This window comes from Zalophus californianus, chromosome 4, assembly GCF_009762305.2.
Source record: "Zalophus californianus isolate mZalCal1 chromosome 4, mZalCal1.pri.v2, whole genome shotgun sequence".
Lineage (NCBI taxonomy): Eukaryota > Metazoa > Chordata > Mammalia > Carnivora > Otariidae > Zalophus > Zalophus californianus.
The window spans coordinates 119,840,338-119,858,499 of NC_045598.1; the positions used below are offsets into that span (position 1 = coordinate 119,840,338).

General features: G+C 39.2%; 1 protein-coding gene across 3 annotated transcripts in view; it reads right to left on the reverse strand.

Moving 5' to 3' along the window:
* The window catches only part of TOX (thymocyte selection associated high mobility group box), a 299,411-nt gene that overhangs the window by 245,700 nt on the left and 35,549 nt on the right, over positions 1 to 18,162 (reverse strand). Inside the window, exon 1 of one of the 3 annotated variants that reach the window (XM_027576522.2) lies at positions 380 to 398. The exons of the other annotated variants lie outside the window; for them this stretch is intronic. The gene's annotated coding sequence lies outside the window, so the exon portion shown is untranslated. Of the gene's footprint in view, positions 1 to 379; positions 399 to 18,162 lie in introns of those variants that run through there. 3 annotated transcript variants of the gene reach the window in all.

An 18,162-nucleotide genomic window follows, 5' to 3' on the forward strand; every position in this document is an offset into this window, starting at 1 on the left:
TTCTGAGGAATATTCACTTTTCCCAAACCAAACACACCTGGAAGAATCATTTCGAGACCCAGTATAGCATTTTGGGACCTTCACTGCATCTCCAACCCCAGAAAAAGTTGCCGAAGTGCCCCACATGATCCTTCTTTAACACAACCAGAGGGTTTTGTGTTAAACCCCAAACCTAAAAGGAAAGTAGAAAGCTAGTAGGAGCTAAAAAACACAGAAATAATACCCACCACCCTCAGAGCAATGCCTCCTGGAGTGTTCATTTGCCTTCTCTCCCTCTTTTCCTCTCTCTCTCTCTCTCTCTCTCTCACTTTGTCTGTCTCAACTCACACCAGCACACATCCTTTCTTCAGGCTTCCATAAATATTTATTGAGTACTTACCACTCACCACGCACCTTGCCAGAACGGAGGAACCGAGGGTGAATAGGGCAAGTGTGTCCAGCTTTAAGAATTCAAGACAAGTAGATAAGACTTTCAAATTGACAAACAGCTACAAAGCAGGGTGATAAGTACTGTCGTGCAGGTGTGGGGAGAGGGTGGTAGCCGTGGAAAGGAAGGAGGTCTTAATTCCCCAGAGGTTGGGGGAGCCTTCCTGGGAGTAAATTCTTAAAGGGGATTGAAAGAGGGAATACAATCCTGCCAGGTAGACGGGGAAGAACATGTCCAAATAATTAGCTTTTGGAGCACATATCAGCACGAGGGGGAGCAGGGTGATTACTCAAGAAAGCATAATAATTTTTATAAATACAGAAAATTTGACTGGACGATGAACTATGCATTGAGTTTGAAGGCAGCATGGGAGTCAGGGAGGGGACAGTTTCTACTGAAAGCTTTTATACCAGTGCGCTTTACCAGAATGGCTTTTTTGGATGGTGATTACTACCTGTTCTCAGGAGACAGCTTAAAGGGATATGGCAAATGGGTCATCTGCTCCATGTAAAAAAAAGGAATTCCCAAGAGCAAGTGTTGTTGTTTTATGCTTGCTGCCCAGGGACAGAGGCTGAAACAACCAGAGGATTTCTCAAAACTTTACTCTTTAGTAGTGAAGTCCAGTCCATCTGTATGCCTTCTAATTCCCTCAACAATATAGTCTGTGACAGCCATTTGCAAGAGACAGAGGGTGTGTGTGTTGGGGGGGAGACAGAGACAGAGAGACAGAGTTAAAATTATAAAACAAAAGGAAATCTGATCTATCATCCAGCTTTATGTCTATTGTGATATCAGCTTTATTCCTGATAACACAGGTTAACTTCTCTAAGTGATTTAATTTAATACCTTTAACGAGGAAATAAAACCATTCGACTCCTTCATAGTAGATGGGGAAAAAAGTTTCTGGGTTTATTCTGTATTATTATTTTTGCCTGTTTTGAGTAGAAGTCAGTTTGTAAAAATTCTTCAGAAAAGCCATGGGGGGGGGGGGTGGCGCTGAAAAGGCACATTTTTAGTTGATATCAATTATACAGTGTTAGCTACTGAAAGCGTATACATCCCTCAATAGAATGTGAGGATCTTCATCAAGCATTGCGACTCCTAACACTACATCTGAAGTGGGCTAAGACAGGGGGGCATTTGCTTGCTAATGGAATCTTGCAGGTAAACGAGGCGAAGCTCAAACACTACAGGTCAAGTGGTAGTAAGTGCTTGTTTTTACCTTTTTCATCTGGCAAAAAAACTTGCAAATTTATTTTGTTCCAAAATATTGAACATTAGCCAGACTGTTCTAGGTAATGGTGGGATTGCTTGATGAAGGACCCTGATTTTTACAGAGAGCACAGCTTTTAGACTTAATCTCAACTTTTATAAAAGAGTATTCCAGTTTTGTGCTTCTGAAAATCATCACTGTGAATCACGTAAGTGGAAATGTCTGTAGACATATTTAAGTAAAGACAAACATGCTTAATTTCTTTTGCTATATACCTGAGCTATGCTATACATTCCTTGAGGGCCAATGTTGTACTAAAGAGAGAATAAAGGATTTTAGAAATGACATAGGTTTAAAGTCCTTTGACTAATTCCACTGGGATTATTCGAGTGCTTGGAAGGGGAGGGGTGAAAGCAAGGATAGAAAGGAGACAGATATTAGTGCCTGTTGTAATTACTATGTTCCCCATGGTCTGAAATGCTAAAAATGAATGTTTCCTCTATTACGAGGATATAAACCTTTCTCACTGCAAAGCTATTAGCATATATAATGCACATGTCTGAAAACCATGGCTTCTCTGTCATTCTTTTCAGACCTTTAGGGACCTGGGTTATTGTATAGTCCTGAATTATAGCCAGCACATAATTTGTAGTCCTCTGGTTTCCCACATATTTTTTAAAAAATCAGTTTAAGCAATTTTACTCATATTTAATGGTTCGGTCTTTTCCAACAAATTAAAACGTTTGCATTGTCCGGAAAAAAAATTGCTATGCAATTTACAAAAGAGAAGACACATGAATATACTTCACTGAGTGCCAGCATTTCTATCAATGAGATGATTTAAAAATGCAATTCTAGGAGTTTATTAATGTAATATTTCTTTAAAAATAAATAAACAAGCTTCTCAGAAGTCAAAACATATATAAACTCTTGATGTGCGTGCACCATTCTAGGGCATATGAAGTCACAGGAAAATGAATGACATTAATTTGGACCTTTTGTACAAATACATTTCGTCCTGTATTTTGGGGGCAGAAATCATACCTTAACAGACTCAACATTTTTTTTTTCTCTGATTTCAGTTCTTTCACCGCAAAGGTAGAATAAAACAAGAAATCTTACTTCCCCTATTCAGTTTTATTTCAATCTATGTCAGTTTAGCGTATTTTAGATAGTCTGTATAATTTTTTAAAATAAAAGGGCCATTCTAATGTTAATTTGGATCAATCTTCCAAACATATGATTCTAGGTTTCTAAAAGGGGCCCTCTTGAGGGGGCTTTTTAAAAGTGAACAAAAAAAGCACCCTGAGGCTGCCCAATTCACATTTAACCTACTTACATGAAAAAGGAACTGCTTTGGTTAAGAATAAACTTCCACAAGCTCAGGTTCAAGCGAAACACGCCAGCATATTAGTGAGGAAATGAGACAGCAAATAGTAACTCCTTTCATACCAGCAAAAGAATACTGTATTTATTTAAACCAGTTGGCAGAAATTCTCATTTTAATTAAATTACATTTACTGAAATAACATTTTCATAATTAAAAAAAAAATAACCCATTTCTCCCAAAGAGCTAGCAAAAAATAATCACAGGAACTTCAAATGGGCAAAGGAGTAAAGCGATGGTTAGAATAAATGTGACTAATTTGTGGATGACTACTGTGTGTTAGTTCACTGGTTTTCAGTGATTCAGAAGCCATTATTATCCTCTGTTGTCCTGTAAAGTTAATAACGAAGTAGCTAGCAAGTTTTGTTATTAATGATTTTTTTAGAGGAAGTAACTTAGTACAAGTTCCATATCTTATTATATTTTTATTACTTGCACACTGGGATCCTAGAACAGAGTTTAGCTCACAGTAAAGATACTATAATCTGACCTCTTCTTTTTCCAAATAAGGAAACTGAGTCCAGAAATGTTAAATGACTCCTTCTTAACAACTCAACTAATTAAAAAGACTAGGTCTGGAACTCAAGAGGCTTTCCACTGAACAGCTTGTCCCAGAGTGAAGCATTTATACCCTCCTAGACAACAGAAGGGGGGCGGGGGTGGTGGTGACACACCATCTATGTGGACTAAGGGAGAAACAAAACAAATTCCATTCCAAGGTAAGGCTCAGTCTCTTTAACTCCTGGCTCCCTCCTTCAAAGAGTTCACATGAGAACCAAAGTTCATGTTCCTCAGGGAACAAAAATTGTCAGATAATCAGGTTAAGTCTCACATATTGACCAAACCAATGAGTGGATAACACGTTTCCACGACTTACCAACGACACCTTAAGTAAGACCAAAATTCTCCACGAAACAAACAATTTTGATTGCTGAATTCTTCCAAATAGACCCAAGATGGCCAAATGAGTCAAATGATCAATCTCAATTATGGAAGCCACACAGGGGAAAAGGAGGAACAGTTAAATGAAGAGGGAAAGTAACACCAAAACCATGGGGAACACAGAACCACCCTCTTCCTTCTTGGATATTGCTGAATGCTAGTCTTGTGAAGAGTAAAAAGCATTATATGGTTCTGCAGTGCCCAATAAAGTTTCAACCAGTCAGAAAAGGACTTATAATAGTTTCATACATGTGCTGCTGGATAATTTATGAACAAATACATCGTGGTTAAAACCTAAACAAGTAGGAAGTCCGTTACATTTGTACAAAAGGAACACCAATGAGCTTTCATTAGCATCCTTCTCTATTATTAGGTCAAATCAGAGTACAAATGAGTTGTCTTTTGAGAACAGATTAATAACATATCACAGGCTTACAATCTGAACTAAGTGCGGTACAAAAATCTAATAACAAGCACAAGTTAAATCCCATAATACTAAATATTTGTCACAATGAGAAACGAAAATGAGCTCCTGTTCTTTACTAATTATGGACCGCCTGCCTTCCCCCCCTGAAATTATTTGTCTCACAACTCAGATCAATAGATCCCACAAAAACTTTGCATTGCAAAACTTCCCCCAAATTCTTTCAGCAATATTGATTACTTTTTCTGCTCTTTGTAACGTTGATATGGATCATAGCATGAGGGCCATCTAAACTCAGAGGCCCCAAGTACTACTGTTAGGAAAAAAACAACAAAAACTCTCCCTAAGAGTTTAATTTGCAAATTTCCTTGTTCGCTATCAGTTATTCTCAACTTACAAGCTCCCAGGTCAAACTCATTATGACCAAAAGCTCATTATGACTAAAATGCAACAAAACTTAATGCTAATAAAAACAATGTATTGCATTTCATAGGATTGAACCCAAATTGACAACATACAAACTGCACTCCACAGATCACTAATGTGCCTAGAAATATTAACAGATATTGGGGTGAAGGAGAGGGTCTCAAGAAATATTTAATTAAATCAACTTAAATAAGTACCCTCTTAGTACCTCTTAATCGCACAGCAAACCCGAAAGAAGGAGGGTTGGTATGCTATCATTTTCTGAACTTATTCAGGCTTAGAAAACCCAATTTCCAAGGATTCTTCTTCATTTGTGGAAAAGAAAAAAAAAAGCTATCTTAAAGATATAGTTTAGCTAATGTTCCAATTTATAACTACAATAATAACAAACATAACACATTATTTCTAAACAAATTCCCTCCTTCCAAATGCATTGTGGGAAACTGAAGCTTACACTTTCCCCGAGGTTGGCCAGCCCAAAGCTACTCTTTGTAAAAAGAGGAGATAGAAATTCACTCCAAAGATCAGGATCCTTCCATTACAAAAAAACAGAGATTAACTCCTACTGAAAACTCCATCCCTGATAAGAACTGTGGTCACAAATTTAAAAAATGAAGACTTTATTTTACCTACTTAATTTGCATAGCTTATACACTAAAGATTTTTCCTACACCTTTCTCTGATGGAAAATGACATCTCTTTCCTTGACCTTCCAAGATATAAAATTATAGCCATCATTTCGTTTCTAGCTTGAAAAGGTCTAATTATTATAATAATTATTATATATATTATATAATATTATAATAATTATTTATATTATAATTATATATTATAATATATAATTATATAATAATATATAATAATATAACATAATATATAATATAATATATAATATAATAATTATTATTTATAATATTATAATTATTGTATGCAATTATTATGGATAAAATAAATAATCTAACTTTGTGAATTGGAAAGAAACCTATCAGACCTTATAAATGGGGACAACAATGGCATGAGTTTATAAACGCAATGTTCTTTTAACCATGCCTGGCACATCATATATATGTGTTTGACATTATTATTATGCTTACCATACATTTATAGGAGCCCTCATTCTTTCATGTTTAGCATTCACACAGGTTTCCTGAAGGCTTCTGTATTTTATCAGTAATTGAATGAAACATAATCACTAACTCTGAATCATGAAAATAATGATTTTTTTAAAGGTAGAAAAAATAGGTAGAAAAAGTATATTTTCCAATGTCCAGTATGAAATCACATTCTCTGGGGGATGCCTGGGTGGCTCAGTCATTAAGCATTGGACTCTTTTGGCTCAGGGCATGATCTTGGGGTGGTGAGATCAAGCCCTGGCCTAGCTCTGGGCTCAGGAGAGTCTGAGACTCTCTCTCTCTCTCTCTCTCTCTCTCTCTCTCTCTCTCTCTCTCTCCCTGCCCCATTCTGCCCCTACCTCTGCTCGCATGCATGCACTCTCCCTCTCTAAAATAAATATATAAATCTTAAAAAAAAGAGAGAAAGAAATAACACATGGGGTGTGGAATTGAAAATAGCAATACAGTCTCAGTAGCCACAGAGCCCCCACAGAGGTCTAGCGGGGGAAAGGGTAATAAAGAATGAGGAGGCAGCGAATGAAAAAGAAAACATGAAGAGGAAAGAGGAGGAGAGGAAGAGGAAGAAAAGGAGGATGACGAAGAGAAGAAAGAGAAGAAGAAAGGAGGGAAAGAAGGAGGGGAAAGGAAAAAAAGAAAGAAGAGGAAGTAAAAAAGAAAAAGAATAAAGAGGAAAGCAACTTTTATTAAGTCTTAACTCTTGCATACCAGGCATTCTAAGTGTTTTACATATTTCTGTTCATTTAATCTTTACTACTCGGTGTGCTTAGATAACATGATCTCTAGTTTAGAGGTTAGGACACTGAGGCAGACAGGTGAGGTAAGTTGCTGCACCATCACGATGTGAGTGTTGAAGTCTAGCCATACTCCCGGCCAAGCCGACCGTGGAGCCAACGTTCATAACCACTTCACCAAAGTGATAATGTTACCCACTGTCCTCAGGTTAAGATAAGGTACACAGAGAGGCAGCTATGGGCCCAGAGGAAGCACACGGAACTGAAGCTGGCTCTCCTGGAAGGAGTGCTATGGGAAGAGTTTGCAGGAGTCAGCCAGGTGAAGCAGGAAGGGGGCATTTGAGCCAGGGAGAGTAGGCTGGGCGAACTCACGATCGCTTGAAAGAGCAAGGCGCTTGCAGAGGTAGGGGCATAGTGTGCATGAGGGAATGCTGAGAACAGACACCTGGGAGGAAGCCAGGAGTCCAGCTAGGAGGGTCTCTGTGCCACACAAAAGAGTTGACAGCAAGAAGGATGGATCTTCAAGTGATCCAGTGAGAAGTGATGAGGACTAACCCCAGGGAGAGGAAATTGCAAAGGATGGTGGTGAATAAGAAAGATTTAGTTCAAGAACAGAGAGGTATTAGGAACCCACTGGAGGGAGAAGATGAAAAGAAGAAATAATCTAGAATCTCTCCCAGGGTATTGGCTTGGGTGACCAGACAGCTGGTACAATTCTCCACGTTAGAGATTATATCAAAGAAACAAGCAGGATTGGGAGGAACGGTGTTAGATTTGAACCTCCTGATTTTGAAATGCAAGATAGTTCTCTCTCTTTTTATTTTTGAAAGAGAGAGAGAGAGAGAGCACCAGGGTGGGGGCAGTGAGGGGGCAGAGAGAGAAAGGGAATCTTAAGCAGGTTCCATGTCCAGCGCAGAGCCCGACTTGGGGCTCCATCTCACCACCCTGAGATCAGGACCTGAGCCAAAATTAAGAGTAGGACACTTAACTAACTGAGCCACCCAGGTGCCCCAGAAATGCAAGGTATTTCATTACAGATGCCTAAACAGCAATGGAATATAGAGGTTTAGAAATAAGAAGAGAAGTCCACTGAAGATGTAATTTTAGAGACCTCAGTTTATGGGTAGTGGTTGAAGGCATTTGTTTGCGCTCAGTCACCCTGGAAAACCATGTTTATAGAAAGGGGTTCAAAAATGAGCCCTGGGGAATGCTAGCAGTTATGTTCACAAGCTCAGCACAGTGCAACCAGACACCTCCAAAATAGAACACAATTTTCAGTGAATTAAAAAGCATTGGCTCGTCAACCTAAGAGGTCCAAGGGGGAAGAGGAACATAGGGAGAAAAAAACAGAAAGCTACAAGAAAAAATCGGATATATTTTACATGGAGTCCAATACTATAAGAACGAATTTCACAAAGGGCAGTGGCCAGTGGATTTGGCAACATGGAGATCACGGTTGACCTTTAAAAATGGTAAGGGCCTAAGAAGGTATAGGGCAATGAAGAGTTAGAACAGGTGAAGACAGTGTCAAACATGGGTAGACTGACCTTTCAAAAAGCTTGGATGTAAATGGAAGAACACAAGATCAAAAGCTTACAAGCAACTTGGGTTTAAGAATTTGTATTTCAAGATGGAAGAGGCATGAGCATGTTCAGAACACAGGGAGCCTCAAAATGGAAGACACGGGAGAGCGATGGATGGAGAAAGAACATCAAGAAAGAATGAATAGTGGGTGCAGACAGGTTTAGACATTATGGCTACAAGGAAATATTTGTGCACTTAGTAACCTCTATTTTCTTTTGAAGTGTATTTCAGGGTCATCTTGTGAAAGGATGAGATCAGTGGGGTAGCAAGTTTGAAAAAGAGGTAAAAGTGTGCAATTATCTTTGGTGGGGATCAGAGAAGCGACTGACTGATGTTATCTCGCGATTGTATCCTAAACCAAAGTACTTTAAAAAAAAAAAAAAGCCCTGTAAGATGAAGAATATTAATCACAGATAAAGTTAGAGGTATCTTCTAAAGTAAGAAAACGGTGTTTCCGATTTTTCAAATAGGGATTGCATCTACAGAAGACAGTGATCACTAGCTGTATTATAAATTACAATTTGGTGGAAATCCTTTTTCACTTGTGTTCATGTTTCTGCAATAATCATGAAAAGTCCCCAATCATGGGGAAGGATCAAGGGTAAGGCAAATTAATGTCCGATTTTCTCAGAGTCCACTGAAAAGAAGGGAGGAAATGAGGAAGCGCAGGGGCTTGAGGGGTGGGGCGGCTCTGGAGCAGAAGGAAAGTCTCAGAATGTCCACACTCAATTCACACTTGTGTTGACACATTTGCCATTCTTTGCACATGCCACAAAGCACCAGTCACCTGCTTAGGTCTTAGGAACCGGACAAGTTTATAAAGCTAAACTTCATACGGAATGCTCTCCACTCAGAGATTGATCGTAACCTCCAGAAAAGAAAATGCTCCTTCCTTAATTAACTGCTCAGTCATCAAATTCTAACAACAGCTTGCCATAGGTATGTATTAATTTTAAGGAGTTGCAAATTTGAAAGGAAAAGATACAAAGAATTCCTGGGAAAAGAACTGCAGAAAGATTAAAATGCACTAATTTTAGAGTTAGGAGACAGGCAACTTCCATACACCTTTTTTTTTTTTTTTTTTGTTACAGTGCTCCAAAGTGTTAAGTTCTGATTGGGTCTGAAAGGAAACCTGAATAATTGTCTGCACATTTCATCCAGGTGAGTAGGTTTTTTTTTTTTAAAGATTTTATTTATTTTCAGACAGTTAGCGATAGCGAGAGCAGGAACACAAGCAAGGGGAGTGGGAGAGGGAGAAGCAGACTCCCCGCTAAGCAGGGAGCCCGATGCGGGACCCGATCCCGGGACTCCAGGATCATGACCTGAGCCGAAGGCAGTCACTCAACAAACTGAGCCACCCAGGCGCCCCAGGTGAGTAGGTTTTGACCACGGATGGCTCTGAGGATTTACGGGGTAGACATTCAGTTGGATGTTAATATGGATTAACATCCATATCCACTCACTGAGTAGCCCAAAATATTGGCTCTGTGACCCAGCTACTTAGAGCTGTGACCAAAGAAGTTAAACCTAGAGAAATCAGCAATTTAAAAGAAATTCCAAATTGTTCTAAATTTTCTGTTGCACTTTTCTTAAGTCCTCGTGTTTTCCCTTTGGACAGAGTGTTGTAGAATATTCTTATAATTTCATCACTTGCCCAAAAAAGGAATATAAAGGAATAAATGTCAAGTTAAAGTTATATCAAGGAGATCACTTTTAAAGTTCTTTTATTAAAGGCCTGAATTTCCTCTGATTTTCTTATTTTCTCCCTCTCTTTCCCTCAACCTCCCTAAGGCACAGCAGATTACACAGAATAAGTGTTCAAGTAAATGTTGAATGAGTTGAAATCCTTTGTAGTTCAAGTGTTTGTTTGTTTTTTTTAATTCGTGACTACATAAACAAAGAGATCAACTTGCTAATCAAAAGGGAAAGAAGACTTATACATTTCTAATCAATGTAAGAATACCAGTTTCAACTCTATCCTGATCATCAAGGCATTCTGACATAGACATAAGAAAAGAAAAGAAAAGATATTTTTGCATAACATCCCTAAGTATATTGCCCTTTAGGTAGAAACAGTGTGAATTCCATTTTCTTTTCTTATCACTGGCATCTTGCTGCTGCTGGACGGCAGTGGATTGGTAACATCATTAGATCCCAGTAATACAGGAAGGATTGCTACTCAAGAACAAGAGCTGAAAAAATTGTTTTATATAGAGGACTTTTTTTTATTACTATTTTTTTAGGAAAATAAATCGTACTAATATTTGACAAGTTACATAGTAATGAATGAAAGAATTAGTTGTTTGGTATCTTGCTCTGAATACAGCCACATAGCTGCATATCACAGAAAATTTGAAACTATGGAGATCTTTGTAGACCATGAGACCATCTTGTCCAGCTATAATGTCTTCCACTGGGAAACATGACTAAGCACACCTGTCACTTACTGGGTAGAGTATTTCTAATTCTTCCATTATTAGTTACAGCTATTTCAAGTGACCCAGGTTTAATAATATATCTAAAAGAGCAAAATCTATTATTTACAACATAGGAGTGGTGCTGGTTTCATTTTCACTTCATATTTTCATTAAAATGTCGAAAATGGTTTTTTGCTTGGCATTATTTAAAATTGCTGTGGGACTCAAATACATGTATTTATCATCTTGGCTAAAAGTAATTAATTGAATTTATGAATCCAAATATGTGACAAGGCAGCTACTTAAAAATAAATGATTCTCCCACATTTTGGCTTTCTTCAGAATGGTTAAAAAGTCTAAGGTTAAATAGAAAGTTAAGGCACCACCCATGCACATTTTTTTATGGATCTCTTATACCTACACAATGATAAAATGAGTTGAATTTCTCAACTAAGGCTTCAAATAACCAACAAAAAGTCCAAACAACAAATCCCCACCTGGAAACATGCAAACCTGTCTATGCGTCTGCTTATCATCTCAAAAGATGTTAGAAATATTTCAGCATTGTATGAACTTTGTTAGATTCCACAACCATTATAATTTCTGCATTTTGTTAAATATCCTTATGCTCTGCCCTAGCCACCATCAGGAAAACCTCAAAAAATGAATAAAAGCAACAACAAAAATCCAAAACTGTACCAAGCAAAACCACACTAAGGACATTATTCGAAACCAAACAGTTACTGGGGTTGGTGGGGGTGTGGGGATCTTGGCTCTAGTATTCAGAGTCCAATTTATTTTGAGGTCAGCATGGATAGTAGACTATTTTTTAATCTCAGTTTTTCTATCACAGAAATTCAAGTTCTCAAGACATTATCATTGGACGGTATCCCAGAATATTAAACACAAATCCCTGAGCTACAGAGCAATTGGACATACTTGGAAGACCTGACTTAAACAATATTAAGTGTTTCCATGTAGAAATGACGTAACATCATATGAATATCCATTCACCCCTCTGTCCTTCAAAGGACCCGAAAACAGACCCCTGAATTGTGACCAGGCACTCCCTTCAAGACCCTCACCTAAATAACATGGGTCTGGTGAGGCTTACACTTATCATTATGAAAAGATAAAGCATTGATTTTCAAAGTTTGTACAACATTCTCCTATTTTGCCACGGTCATTGATATTTATATATTTTGCCTTTTTTTTTTTAAAAAAGCTTGCATTGTCCAGGTAATAATTTTAGTTCTCCCCCTCAGTTCTTGGACAAATCACTTCCCCTCTCCGTTCCTAATTTTTCCAACAATAAATCTGCCTGCAAACCTGGTGTATTTCAGTTCTCTGAACAAATATCTATCAAACTTCAGTTGAAGAGAGGCAAAGAACTGTGTGCTTTGCTAATATTGCTACCCAAGTGCTCAGAGAATGAGTACCTAAGAAATATACTGTTAACTAACCAGGAAATGAACTTCCTACATTTGCATTTCTTAACAAAATGTTGAGTATTTGTAGAACAGAGAGAAAGCAGCAGGTGAAGAGCTAAACATGTTCCGGGTAAGAAAAATGATCATCGATAGATCAAGCAGTAAGTATTGAATTAAAATGTATCTATCATGTGTCCCATAAGATATCCAGATGGATCTAGATGAAAAATATTGGGCCCCTAAAGCTGAACCTAACTGTTGAGACATTAGTCACAAAACAATGATGAAGTGACAATGAAATATAGTACAAAAGTAGTGTAATATTAAGTACTAAAGTGTAGTAGACAGCTGTTGAATATTATAGATAGAAACTGAAATTAGAGAAAAATTAAGGTGAACTGAAATCAGGAAAAATTGAGAAGTAGGACGTAGCCCTTAACTCTGTGCTTCAAGAATTTGGGTCAAGCACAAGCATTCAAGGGGAGAATGTCCAACGCTCGGCGAAAGCATGACACTCCAGGCCTTTGGAAACAGAAGGCTAGCATCATGAGGAGGCCATACACGGTTTAAAGTTTCATTCAAGAGAAGGTAAGCAGCCACTGGAGGAGGGAGAGAATTAAATTGTGACTAAGGAAGATCAGACCACCACTTGGTCTGTTCCACGTAAGCTGAACTGAAGTCAGGGACAGCAGATAAAGGCCCCCTTTGGTGAGATAGCCGAGAGATAGTATGATGACAGCAGAAATTCAATCAGAATCCAAGAAGACAAATGAACAAAATTTACTGGTAAAAGTTATTGAGGAAGGAAAGGATACAGTCAAAGAAGACTTCCTGTTTTTAGCTTGAAGGACCAGAAGAACAAAGACGATAATGGCAAAAATTGTGAGAGGGAGACTGTTGATAGGTTTGGTCTTGGATATGCTGGCTTGAAAATATCCATAAATAGAAAACTGAAGAATTACAGATTTTGAAGTCTAGCTAGGTTAGTTTCTTAGGCAGCCATCACAGAGTCCTAGCTAAAACCAGGCCAATCCATGTGCCCACTTAAGAACTAAGGGCATAGATGGGAAGGCAGCAATGGAAAGGAGATAGAGCTCTCTCTTTGACCAAACTTCAGTCACATTCTTGGAGGCCACTTCTCAATTGCGCCTCAACCATGGGCTTCAGTGTCTGTCCTTGCAATGTCCAGTCCTACCGAGAATCCCACTAAGCCAGTTTCGAGAGAATCCCCTCATCAGTCTCTCACCAAATTTCCCCATCCTTTATCATCCTGGGCTTAATATCTGATCACCCTGGCTGGCCTGCCCACAGCAAGAATCCTATTGGGTCAGTTTAGCAAGAATTTTCCCTACTCTTTGTAACCACCCTTAGTAGTTTTCCACCCACAGACCTCTACATGCCTCAAACTAGCTCGTTGACTATAAATCTCCACTTATTCTCACTGTATTTAGAATTGGTCCCATTCTCTCTTCCCTATTGCAGTAGTTTTGACACCACCTGTCGCAAGAGTCTCGAATAAAGTCTTCCTTACCGTTTTGACAAATGTCAGGATACTTTTTTCTTTAATGAAGGTCAGGTCAAATGGCTTGTCCATCATTAAGGGGTCATGAAGGGTCCATCAAGGAGAGAGAGAAGGCTCAGAAGGGCCAAGAGAGAGTAAGGTGCCATAAACCAAGTGAGAAGAATCTTTCAAACAGAGGTACCTCCACTGTATGATACACATCCAAGTGAAGCCAGCATCAGCACAAATGACTTGGCTGAAAGAATTTCAATAAAGTAAAAGTCATACTGCAAGGGGTTGATAAAGAAAGGCTGTTCAAGAAGTGAAAACCACAGCCATTCAGCAAAGCAAACTAAGATAAACTATATCCAGTGATAGAAGGAGCCCTTTACTACAGATGATCCCCAATTTGAGAGAGTTTGGTTTAAGATTTTTTGACTTGATGATGGTGCAAAGGCATTAGGCGCACAACAGAAACCGTACTTCGAATTTTGAATTTGGATCTTTTCCTGGACTAGTGGTATGGGGTACAATACCTTCTCACAGTGCTAGGCATGAGTAGCAGGCTGCAGCTCCCAGCCAACCCTGTGATCACGAGGGTCAACCACCGATACGCTTATAACTTTTCTGTTTCTCACTTGCAGTGCAGTATCCAATACATTACATGAGTCAACAATTTATTACAAAATAAGCTTTGTGTTAGATGGTTTTGCCCAACTATAGGCTAGTGTAAGTCTTCCTAGCATGTTTAAGGTAGGCCAGGCTGAGCTATAATGTCCCGTAGTATATTACATGTAGTTTTGACTTACACTTTCAACTTAGGATGGGTTTATTTGGAAGTAATCCCATCTTAAATGGAGGAACAATTGTATAGAGAAGTATCAAGAGAGACAAGGAAGAGAATGTGGGAAGGTCTTTAAATGATGCTTAATTATGGCTTTGCCTATAGGGTTGAATATGAATTTTCATGCTGGTGAAATTAGAGACAAACCGAACATAACTACTTGATTTTTATTTTTATTTATTTATTTTTTTTAAAGATTTTATTTATTTATTTGACAGAGAAAGACACAGCGAGAGAGGGAACACAAGCAGGGGGAGTGGGAGAGAGAGAAGCAGACTTCCCGCTGAGCGGGGAGCCCGATGTGGGGCTCGATCCCAGGACCCTGGGACCGTGACCTGAGCCGAAGGCAGACACCTAGCGACTAAACCACCCAGGTGCCCCACTACTTGATTTTTAAAAAAAAATTCTTAATAATGTCAAATAGATAGCTTTGATATCATTTGAAACTAAACATATGTGCTTTTGGCCTCCTCCTACTTGGAAAGATCTATTCCCTAGAAGGGTGGAATATATAATGTGATTAATATAATGGTTATTCTTCATGCTGGTAATTTTTTGCTATTAGTTAATTGTTACTATATACAAACTGTCTGTCATGTAGATTTTAAGGGAAAACAGTTTCTCTAGTCAAAGATACTCTTTCCATTAGGTATCATATGTCAGATCTTTTTAGCACCCAAAATGCCAGCCCATTTTATTACATTCTTCTTTATATAGTTCTCTAGTTGCATCATATATGGTTTCTTCAAATACTTAAATTCAGGGAAGTTACAGTCTAATAACAAAAACAACAACTATGACACTATCAGTAACAATATTAGAATATTATTTGTATTGTACTTTATAAAGCAATTTCAGGGGCACCTGGGTGGCTCAGTTCGTTGGGCGTCTGCCTTCAGCTCAGGTCGTGATCCCAGAGTCCTGGGATCGAGCCCCTCATCCGGCACCCCGCTCCACGGGGAGCCTGCTTCTCCCTCTGCCCACACCCACCCCCACTCCTGCTCTCTCTCTCTCTTAAATAAATAAAGTCTTTAAAAAAAAAAGCAATTTCATATATATTACCTCATAATTTAATCCTTATGACAACCCAAGAGCATTTTTTTTTTAATTTTTGCATTTTACCAAGCAAATCGAAGGCAGAGAGCGTGAGCTTGGGTCAGGTCACGCTGCTCCTGTAGGACCTTTCAGGCAGTGTTCTGTCCCATGGTCTCAGAACCCCACTGCCTGCATGAGGCAGCTCTGGTCTGGGATGAACACCCCTGAGGAACACCACTGCAGTCACAGATGACACCTTTTGCTGAAATCATGAATGTCCCCCTCTGTAATTTAAAGACCATAGCCATGACAGTAAGTGTTCTTTGTTCTGCCAGTGAGCACGGTATTTTTCTCACATGCTTGCAGATGCCCAGGGTCAGTGCAACAACTCTGGTTCCCTCTTTCCCTTGGGAGCTTGTCCGGAAGTATTTTACCTGTTCTCGAGAACGCGTTTAAGTTTAAAGTGCCTTCTTCAGTTCTGCATCAGAAAGCCTCCGAAGGAGTGAGGCTCCACCCTTGTAAAATGGGACAGGGCCAGGAGAGGTCCCCTGAATTCTGGTCCCCAAAAATGTGTGTCTCATCGCTCTGGCCCCTGGGTCTCTGATGTGCCTCTTATTGAGCTTTCCTTGAAGTATACAGGATCTATAGGAGCACAGACTTATATTATCCTGGCCCAGAGAATTGCTCCTGCACCGATTCCCTCCTGGTGGGAGCCGGAAGGTTCCAGATAGCCTTGATGAAAGACGAAGACTTTTCCAGACTAAGAGCCTGAACAATTGACATTTTATTTACACAGTTGATGCTGAATGAAGTTCAATACTTATTGATTCTTGCTTGTTTGCTAAGGGCTATGATGGAGAAAATGTGCTATTGAAAAAGGAAAATTTATTTATTGGACTATAAAGAATAGAGGAAATTGAAAGCCCGGCAGCCCTATATCTGGGACAATCATATTGGCCCCTTAACTCCTGGCAAGACAAATGTTAAACGTAATTAAGTGGCAACTCGTTGCAGTCTTGGTCGCACTTGGGAATGCATGTACTATTGGGGAGAACATGAATTAACTTGGACGGGAAAATACAGAAAAAAGGACACAGAGCAAAACGTATTATCCACACCAACAGCTACATTGTGAAAAATACTAGTACTGTCGCCCAGAATCATAAAATCTAGTTCTCGTGGTGCTATGTCCCCAGCTTGGCGACAGTAGAGTTTCGTGGGCCAGTCTGGGAACCGTGTGACAGAGAAGAGACGGCAAGCGAGTGGTCTGAGAGGGACCACGATCTCTGCGGGCCTTTGGGAACCTCTGCCAGTCACCAGGGTCCCTCCCAGAGCCTGAGATGGCAGCGCCTGCCCCACCAGTCAGAGTTCACCTGCAGGTTGGTGGAAATTATAAATCTTTACATGCTGTGTCTGACAGTGCATGCAAAAGTTTTACAATGGGAGGAATAGCAAGCGGGTATTCCAGTACGTTCGGGATCACAGCACAAATGAATTGAGAGACAGCAAAAATTCAGGTCTGGCTTCTACACAAGATTCTTGCAACTCCTTAAGCCACACACCCTCATTTGCTTCCGTTTTTGTTTGTTTGTTTGTTTGTTTGTTTATATTTCTGTTATGGTGCAACAGAAGACCCACTCCGTGGGCCCAGGGTAGCATCCGTTTCACATTTTGACTGCACGTTCAGAGCATCATTCAGTCTCCCTGAAAAGCTGCACTTGAAAAAAATGTCTTTACGTGACATCTAAGTAGAGTAGAATAAAACACTTCTGAAGGTATTGCTCATGGAACTTGGGAATGCTCTGATAACCGTAACTCGTCAGGCAGGATGAAGCCCTAGCTTCCCTTGGCATCATATTCCAAGCCACGGTGAAGAAGTGGATAAAACTGAGGCAAAAGAGTAACAGGTAACCCCATCCTGTTTTAAAAAAGCCATAGCTAACTGACAGAAGAGTCGTTTAAAACAAGCGAATCCTGTATGACAGGCTTTCCGTGGCTACTGTAATACTAGACCTTTACTAAAAACTGTGTATGTATTTCTTTCCACTTCCCCATAATTTAAATGGGATGGTTAAATATTTATAAAGGGGAGAAGCGATAAAATCCTTTTACCTTGAGCCTTATAATCAAAAAGATATGTTTGAATTTGGTACTCTGACCTGAATGTTTCCGGTCCACTAAGGCAGGGATTGAATTCATTCTGACTACGTGAGGGTTGCTTCTTGAAACAGAACAATATTTTAGTTGAGTTCTTTTGATTTTGCCCTACTCTCGCTAATACCATTTGATGGCCCATAACTAGTGATTTTAGGATAGCAGTTCAATTTTATTCCATAAAACTTTGTATTTGTTTGTCTTGGTTTTAATTTGGAAAAGGCTTATATATGTATGTTTTTTCAAGTTAGAAGAGAGCCACTAATGACTTAAAAGTTTGCTTTTAAAGAAAATCTTCCACAGAGAATTGGGGAATTGAAAACATCTCTTTTCAATGGGTCTGTTTGGCCAAACTCTACCCACGAGGCCTTGAGGCCACGAGATGAGAAGTGTCCCCATGTCAAAGAGCACTGGGAAACCTATTTGTGACAAACACTGGGGGCTTGCTTGCAAACAGTATGACAGCAGAGATATAATTATCTTAGAATATATTTATGGAGGGGCGTTTGAGTGG